Source organism: Helianthus annuus, chromosome 13, assembly GCF_002127325.2.
Source record: "Helianthus annuus cultivar XRQ/B chromosome 13, HanXRQr2.0-SUNRISE, whole genome shotgun sequence".
Taxonomy (NCBI): domain Eukaryota; kingdom Viridiplantae; phylum Streptophyta; class Magnoliopsida; order Asterales; family Asteraceae; genus Helianthus; species Helianthus annuus.
The window spans coordinates 34,617,009-34,626,680 of record NC_035445.2 but is presented as its reverse complement, the minus strand read 5'-3'; positions in this window follow the sequence as shown (position 1 = coordinate 34,626,680).

The following is a 9,672-nucleotide window of genomic DNA, read 5'->3' as shown; positions in this document are numbered from 1 at the left end:
TCGGAAGGTTATTCCCTATACAACTATGGTCACCTAATGTGTTTGGTCGGATCCTAATGATCGACCAAACGGGTCGGGTTCGAAAGTATAAGCGATTGTTTAGATCGCTTACCTTTACGACCCTATATAAGCACAATTCTAATAGTGACGAGTTAAACATGCTAAAACATGTTTAACAAGGTTTGAAAACAGGTTTGGTATCAAGACAAAGGTTCTTGATACCCAAAAGTAGTTTGGTTACAAAATACGCAAGAATACGCATTTTGGCCAAAACTACAACTCGTCACTAAGCCTAGATAACGTGGTAATCAGTAGGTATAGTCACTAGGGACTATAACCATCGTGATTACGCTCAAATTATGAAGTTCAAATGAACTTCGCGTTGACAATAAACTGGTCAATGCAGAAAGTCAAACAGAGTTTGACTTTAACGCTAAAACGTAAAAGAACGAAAGAATACTTACAACGGGTCCAAGAACGGAAGTTTTGACCCGATTACTCTCAGGTATGAAGTAAATACTTCAACTTAGAGAGATGAAATCAGATCAATGTGGGTTTGAACAAATGAGGGGTGGGGGTTTATATAGTTTTTGCACAACCGTTAAGATCGTTCATCGTAAAACGTGCTTTAATCTCCACCGTACACAAGTGCCCACGGTTTTGTAAAACCATGGGAGCCCCTAATATGAGCCCATAGAATTGTAAAAACCATTAAATACCAGCCCATAGTATTGCAAAACCATGGGTTAAAACCATCAAATCTCAAAAATGGACCAAGTTCAATGTATTTGCCAGAAATTTCAAAAATGGTCCCTGCACTTGTAAAACTTGATTTTTTTTTGCACTTTTAAGCCCCGTTAACCCCATTTCAAGGCTCTAAAATAAAGTTAAAGTATAGGGAACTTAAAATATGCTCAAAAACATCTTGGATGTCGGTTCGTTTGGTCGTACAGTTGCGTTGTTCGGTTAATTACGACGGAAATCGTAATGAACGCAAAAACGATCCAAATTACGCGACGAATGGAATTTTATCATGCCAATCACTAAAATAAAATAATTTAATGATTACTTAAACTTTTGGATGTCCGGATATATTCAAGACGTAAGATATGCGCGAAAATGCAAACTTATGCACTTTTGACGCTTTTAGTCTCTATTGATCAAATAAGTTTATTTTAGCATACCGAACCCCTCAAAGCCTATTTCTAAGCTATGTTAAGTTTATTTAGGGTATGTTTAACTTATGATCAAGTTCCGGAATGTTCGTTACAGTATGAATCGGCATACTTTCGTAGTTTGTCGAATTTAGTCCCTGTAAGCGAATAAACTTGATTTAGGCACACCAAATCTTCCAAAATTTATTTCTAAGTTATGTAAAGGTTATTTAAGGTATGTTAAGCCTATTTCACTATTCCGGAGTGTTTGTTGCATTAAACTGGTTATATTTACGCACCAGTGCGCGTATAACCTTCTAGAAAGCGATTTAGAGCCCGAAATCGAACAAGAATTGATATGTGCAAATGATACACATATTTATACAAATCCCAAGTATGAAATACAATATTTCATTGGTTTGGTATTTTTTTGATGGTTGAAGTGACACAGGTGTCACAGTCTCCCCTACTTCAGGAAATTTCGTCCCGAAATTTATCTAGAGGAAACTTGTGAGAGCTTGAAACTTGAAGTTGAAAAGATCAAACAACACTGGTTAGAGTCCTGAACTTCTAGTAACTTTAAATAACATCACGCTTGCAATGTAAGAGGGACACTTATATACAAGTATATAAAGCGTTATTGGTGCGTCCACCGTACCTTCATTACATTGTTCACGTTTCGTTATTGTTGCGACCATAGGTTCATACACATGATAAATCTTACTGGGCTCCCGTGCACTGAACTTCATAATTATGTACGGATCCATAATTACATAATTCCTTGCATAGTCCGCACAACACATTTTATAATGTGTAGGGGAAAACCAAATGAACAAACTTGTGATGAGCGTGACTAGACCACCATAGGGTCCTTTTACTTAAATCAATAAATGATTTAAATAGACTACCAAGGAGTCTGTTCGGCTATATCACCACATGTCATTCTTAACCAGATTCTGAATCAATCTTTTGACTTAGACCACTCAAAGGAGTCCCTTTTGAATTATGGAATGGTACTATATAATCTAAGGGTCTTAACGATTACGTAGAAGCCCATTAAGGATTTAGGGTAGTACCTTTGGATATCCTACTATGAATCTTTCACATGAAGATATGAAAGATTCTACGAGGATTTGGATAATGAAAACAAAAACACAAAAGAAAACACATAACACATAATCACATAACCACAAAATTGTTTATCTTGATCTTTAATTTGTTATCATTTTGTAAATTTTGCACATGAATTTAAAGCACACCAGGTATCCAATTCGTGGATTTTGATTGGCACTTTAAATATTTCCAATAATCTAACTATAAAGATAGGAAGATCTTAAAAAGAAAATTCGATTTCGATTATAAGAAATCGAAATGTTCGAATTAAGGCATACAAGGAATCCAATGAAGGACTCTGATTTTGAACGATAATCATCTACAAGGATCTAATTGTGAAGGTAAGAATATCCCATATGGATTTTGTGATTTTAAATAGCGGGAGACGCCTCGAACCCTTGCACTAGACGTGCTTAAGTCAAAACATGAGGTAAAATGCTTATGAAGCTGAGGTGCTAGATATGCCAAGGCGACATATGAAGCGGAATTTGAAGGTTAAGTCAACGTATGAGGAAAATATTTTTGAAAACTATGCATGGGGTTCTAAACAAAATGTGTTCAATGTTTTTGAAACCTTATATATAATACATTTGAAATCATAAAGTAGGTGTATTAGGTAGGTATATTTATAAAAATGTTATAAAATCATGCGAGATGAATTTTGAAATTATGTATAAGGTTTTTTAAAATATGAATGATGCTTTTGAAATCATGCACTTGATATATGTAATTATATTGTATTAATATTGTTTTCAAACTATATGAAACATTTTGAAATCATGAAGGTTGTTTTGAAAACTTATGTTATGCATGTTGAAAAATCAGAACGTAATGGGTATGAGATTTGAAATTACCCTTAGTTATCTAACCAAGGATTCAAAGACACAGATGTGCAAAAGCACGATTACTCATAATGTCACTTTATTTTCTATACTTCATTTCTTAGAATGAAATGAGTACTTAGAATTTTCCAAGGAAATCATGAGCAAACACAAGAATGGGAAATTCACAAGAGTAGTTTGTAAGGAACATAGTTCCTTAATGTAGGTATTATACGGAAATGTCATACACACCTGTAACTACACTTGTATATCAGAATTTGTGATCAACGATTTATTTATAAACAAAACTGATTGTTTCACATTACAGGAAAAACAAAGAAACAAAAGCATAGGATTAAAACAGCAACATCTTATACTCAGCCAAATGCTCATCCGTGGGTCAAATTTGCATTGACAATCTTTGTTCACTTGTTCCTGAAATAGCTCACCTCGTCGTAGTTGTACCAAGTACCAGATGGTAAACGAGCTGGAGCAGGGTTAACTTGGGGTGGGTTTAGACCACCTTGGATTGGGTTGAATTGACAAGCATTTTTCAGGTGACCGAGTCGTCCACATGATGCACACAGACGATACTGCAGGTAAGCTCGGTGAGGTGCATTACACTTGTTGCACATCAGTGTAGTACCGGCATAAGGTTTCCTGGTAGGAGGTTTGAGTAGCAGCAAGGTTTATAGCAGCTTTGTTTTGAATAGCAAAGCGGCATATGTTAACCAAATGTCCCGACCGTCCACAGTAGATACATTTGAAGCAGGGTATGAGGTTTGAATGATGACAGTTGCATCGTTTGCACCATGGGGTAGCTCCTAAGTACGACTTCCTAGCTGGTGGCGTTGCCACTTGGCTAGGTCCCGCTTGATTTGGTGCACCCGCTGCGGGTTTCCTTGAAGCCTTACGCTTCCTTGATTTTGGTGCAGGCTTGACTTCTGCTTCCTTCAGTGACTCTTGAGTGGCTTCATTGTTGAGACGAGACATGGCGTCACCTAAATCAACAGACTTTAGGATTACTTCGCCTATTCTCTGGACAAATTTGGCAGTCTGCTCGGATATCTGGGCGTCATTGCGATGAAGAGACATTCTAAAGAAAAAATGAAGGACATAGGGAGAAACAAGTGAAATGCTATTGGATAATCAAAACAGAATGTCAATGCATGAAATTGCGATCATTTGTTTGTTACCTAAGGCAAACAAATGAGACGGTGACTAATCAAAGTACACAGGTCATATTAATGTATCACTGAAGACATGCTCGCCTATAAGTGAACACTCACCCCAAGAGTTCCCAAGTAAGAGTGACTGGTCCGATACTGCGGATTTGTACGAACACTCTAGCCTTAGACAGAAAACTCAGGGTACAGGCATTCACCCTTCCAGTTTGCACGTGTTCACATTATAAGACCCAAACTTTGACGAGATTTTGAAAGCTTAGAGGGTTCAAAACCTAGTAATCAATCATCCTAGAACAGATGATTGGTTTTCAAAGCGGTTTTGTAATTTATGTTCTTGTTATGGTTGTCGCCTAAGGATAGGTGACAGTATTGTTTTATGATCTAAACACAAGAATCTTGTGTTAGGGTCCTAGGAAGGTTATAGACTAGGTCAAAGCATTACTAATAACCTAATTCCCTATAACCATGAGCTCTGATACCAACTCTTCTGTCACACCCTGACCACGTAAAACAACAAATCGTGGCGGAAACGTCGGGCAGTGTTGTAATAGAATCATTGTTTCATAAAACACGGAAATTGAAATTTTGCTTTATTGATTAAAAGAGTTACAACGTCTTAACAATAAAGAAACATAACATAATTAACTAGTCTTGCATCTTTTATTGTCACTAAGGCCCAAGTCCACCTAAGTGTATCTTGATCAATCCTATGCATCATTTCCTGAAACACATGTGAAAATAGGTACGTCAGCATAAAAATGACTGTGAGATACATAGGTTTTATTGTTTTAGGATTCATGACTTATAAGTTTGAAGAAAATGTTTAACAAAAGTAGTCATGAACCTTGTAAAATGTTTTGTTTTATAAATCATATGAAAACTTGATAAGAAAACCAAATGATATAAAAGAAATATGTATGGTTAAATAAATAACCAAGTAAAATGAGTTATATAAAACAAAGTGATTGTAAAACAATGTCTTGTGAAAAATATGTCATTTGTGTAAAATGTTATATGTCTAAATTGAAATGATTTAAATAACGCTACGATATGTAATATCATACAAGCACTTATATATTGGAAGTACCAGCGGCGTATCCACCATGCTTGTATCATATTACACACGCCTCGTTACTTAAATCACTTACCCAAACAAACCACCAATGTAAAATGTTTATGTATAGTCAAATGTCAAATGTTTATGTGAGAACCATCAAATGTAAATGACGTAATGTGTAAACAAATGATATGCATGGTAAGTAAAATGTGATTACTTAAACCAAATGTAAAAATGTACAAAACAAAGTATTTGAATAAATCAAAAGTTATGCTTTGTAGAATAATGCATGCTTTACTGATACAACATTTATGCGGTAACGTTAAACGCCTACATTCAAGCCTTGAGACAGTAAGATAACCTTAGAGTTAAGGTTATCAAAAAATGTTTTTGGATTCAGCCATTCCTTCCACCCAAACAAACCTAGGATTTTAGGAACGGGAGATGTCAAGTCCTATGGTACCAATGCCTACTACCGAGCGGCATGATCGGTGTTAATTAATGTAATTTAGTTCCGTTAAACAAACCAAATGATATACCAAATGTAAGCATGTTTTATGAAAATAATGTACCTAGTATGCTAAGTGAACATACAAGGTAGAAATGTAAAACAATGTGTCCATATGTTACGAGAACATATGCAACAGAGATGCAATGTAAAACAATGTACTAAGTATGCTCTAAATGGACATACATAGCATAAAATGTAATGTAAAATAATGTACTAAGTATGCACTAGATGGACATACATAGCATGAAATGTAATGTAAAATAATGTACTAAGTATGCACTAAATGGACATACATAGCATAAAATGTCATGTAAAACGATGTACTAAGTATGCTACAAAGGACATACATAGCAAAAACACAATAAAATCATGTACTAATAGTGTACTAATGAACATAGCTAGTATATGATATGAAAACATGGAAAGCATGAAAGTAACAAGTAGGCACATGTGTTTCACCCCAAAATGTTTGAAAAACAGTAAAAGAGCGGACTATGTACTCACTTGAGGGTGCTTAGAAGTCTTGAACAACAACCAAGCAAAGCTAGAGGGATCACGGAATCAAACGGCACCTAATTTTGATAACTACATAAATAACCGGACCTAAATCGGAAGATTGGATAGTATGAGGTTTCGTAAACCAAATGAGTATTGGAACTCATATGATATGGTTTAACAAAGCCTACATACTAAAATGAAACCTAATCTAAGTGCTTACGACCCATTACGACTCGTTTAGGTAGCTTATGCTACTTTAACACGTCGTTCGCGTAAAACGCGTTCGGACCGCTTAACTAGTCCTATGACAAGTAAAATATGCCTTAACATGTCTAATATAGTTGCCTAATCAGTTTAGATGTCAAAATTTATGTTACATATGCTTAAAATGAATTTTGGCATAAAAAGGGCATTTTGGTAATTTTCCTAAGGCATATAAACTACCTATCATATAACTACTTAAACGAAGTGACCATAAGGTATAACTTCGGAAGGTTATTCCCTATAAAACTATGGTCACCTAATGTGTTTGGTCGGATCCTAATGATTGACCAAACGGGTCGGGTTCGAAAGTATAAACGATTGTTTAGATCGCTTACCTTTACGACCCTATATAAGCACAATTCTAATAGTGACGAGTTAAACATGTTAAAACATGTTTAACTAGGTTTGAAAACAGGTTTGGTATCAAGACAAAGGGTCTTGATACCCAAAAGTAGTTTGGTTACAAAATACGCAAGAATACGCATTTTGGCCGAAACTACGACTCGTCACTAAGCCTAGATAACGTGGTAATCAGTAGGTATAGTCACTAGGGACTATAACCATCGTGATTACGCTCTCGTTATGAAGTTCAAACGAACTTCGCGTTGATCATAAACTGGTCAATGCAGAAAGTCAAACAGAGTTTGACTTTAACGCTAAAACGTAAAAGAACGAAAGAATACTTACAACGGGTCCAAGAACGGAAGTTTTGATCCGATTACTCTCAGGTATGAAGTAAATACTTCAACTTAGAGAGATGAAATTAGATCAATGTGGGTTTTAACAAATGAGGGGTGGGGGTTTATATAGTTTTTGCACAACCGTTAAGATCGTTCATCGTAAAACGTGCTTTAATCTCAACCGTACACATGTGCCCATGGTTTTGTAAAACCATGGGAGCCCCTGATATGAGCCCATAGAATTGTAAAAACCATTAAATACCAGCCCATGGTATTGCAAAACCATGGGTTAAAACCATCAAATCTCAAAAATGGACCAAGTTCAATGTATCTGCCCGAAATTTCAAAAATGGTCCCTGCACTTGTAAAACTTGATTTTTTTTTGCACTTTTAAGCCTCGTTAACCCCATTTCAAGGCTCTAAAATAAAGTTAAAGTATAGGAAACTTAAAATATGCTCAAAAACATCTTGGATGTCGGTTAATTTGGTCGTACAGTTGCGTTGTTCGGTTAATTACGACGGAAATGGTAATGAACGCAAAAATGATCTAAATTACACGACGAATGGAATTTTATCATTCCAATCACTAAAATAAAATATTTTAATGATTACATAAATTTTTGGATGTCCGGATATATTCAGGACGTAAGATATGCGCGAAAATGCAAACTTATGCACTTTTGACGCTTTTAGTCTCTATTGATCAAATAAGTTTGTTTTAGCATACCGAACCCCTCAAAGCCTATTTCTAAGCTATGTATAGGATATTTAAGGTATGTTTAACTTATGATCAAGTTCCAGATTGTTCGTTACAGTACGAATCGGCATACTTTCGCAGTTTGTCGAATTTAGTCCCTGTAAGCGAATAAACTTGATTTTGGCACACCAAATCTTCCAAAACTTATTTCTAAGTTATGTAAAGGTTATTTAAGGTATGTTAAGCCTATGTAACTGTTCCAGAGTGTTTGTTGCATTAAACTGGTTATATTTACGCATCAGTGCGCGTATAACCTTCCAGAAAGCGATTTAAAGCCCGAAATCGAACAAGAATTGATATGTGCAAATGATACACGTATTTATACAAATCCCAAGTATGAAATACAATATTTCATTGGTTTGGTATTTTTTTTGATGGTTGAAGTGACACAGGTGTCACACCGGCATCTGAGGTATCGGTGGTGGTAATGGAATATCCACCACCAGCCTTCTCGGAACAGGCTGCTGATTAATTGGGTCAGGTTGATGATATTGCTGCTGCATTGGTATCGGTTGCACCTGCGTTTGTTGATATGGAACTTGTTGAAGTGGTACTTGTTGTTGTTGCACAAATGTTTGATAACCCAAGTTCCCTTAATTAACTCTTTCGAATCCACTCGCTCCAGCTGTTTGCCTCTCGTAACTTCCCGTATTAACCACTTGTCTCTCGTTTTGACCCATGTAATTATCATATTCCTCAAAGACATCTTCGAAATTCCCTTAATTATTTCCTTGATCATAAATGGTCGATCTGTAAAGATATGGCATTGGCTGACTTTGCTGTGAAATAACCGGTCGGGCGGCTGGTGGAATTGATGTTGCATTAGGTGCTTGAGTCTGACTCGGTGATGGAGTGTCATCGGGAATGATTCTAACGTAAGGAGACGACTTCTGTACATTGGCAGTCTGGGTTGTGGCTGGGTATTTAAGAGATGTTGCTTGGGTGGAAGTTGGTTGAATGTTATCAAAGTTTGGGAAAAAGGTTGAGAATGATGGTACTCGAGATGTAGAGGTAGGTTGTGTAGACTATGGTGGTGGTGGTGGTGGAACTGGTATGGTAGTGTTTGGTGAAGGGTGGGTAGGTGTTGGTGAGAATTGTTGCTGTGGAAGTGGGTTTTACGGTTGTTTCTCTGGAGTTGTTGAGTTATCCATTGTCTCAAGTGTTGGTGTTGGTGATTGCAAAATCTTGTTCTCATGAGGTATTACTCTCCTTGTATGCTTTATTGTTCTCTCGATCTCTGGGTCGAACACTAATGGTGATGACTTCCCAGAATTCTGAGTATGATGCATACACTTCCTAGATCACCTGCACAAACAAAAACAAGAAAACCTTGCGTAAATCTGAACAAAACAGAATAAAAGTATTTTTGAAATTTTTGTATATTTAAATAAAACTAGAACTTAACACTAAACACTTTGCGCATGCCTCCCTGGCAACGGCGCCATTTTGATGTATGTCGTTAGTGACATGCAAAAACCGAAATAAACTAGTAGCTAGAGTAAGTCGGATATCGAACCAGAGGAGGATTGTGGAAAGTGTTATTATGCTAAGTATTAATTAACTAATACTAAAAAGTAAAAATCAATTGAGAGTTTGATTGTTTAAGAGAATTGTCTAAGTTAACGAATAA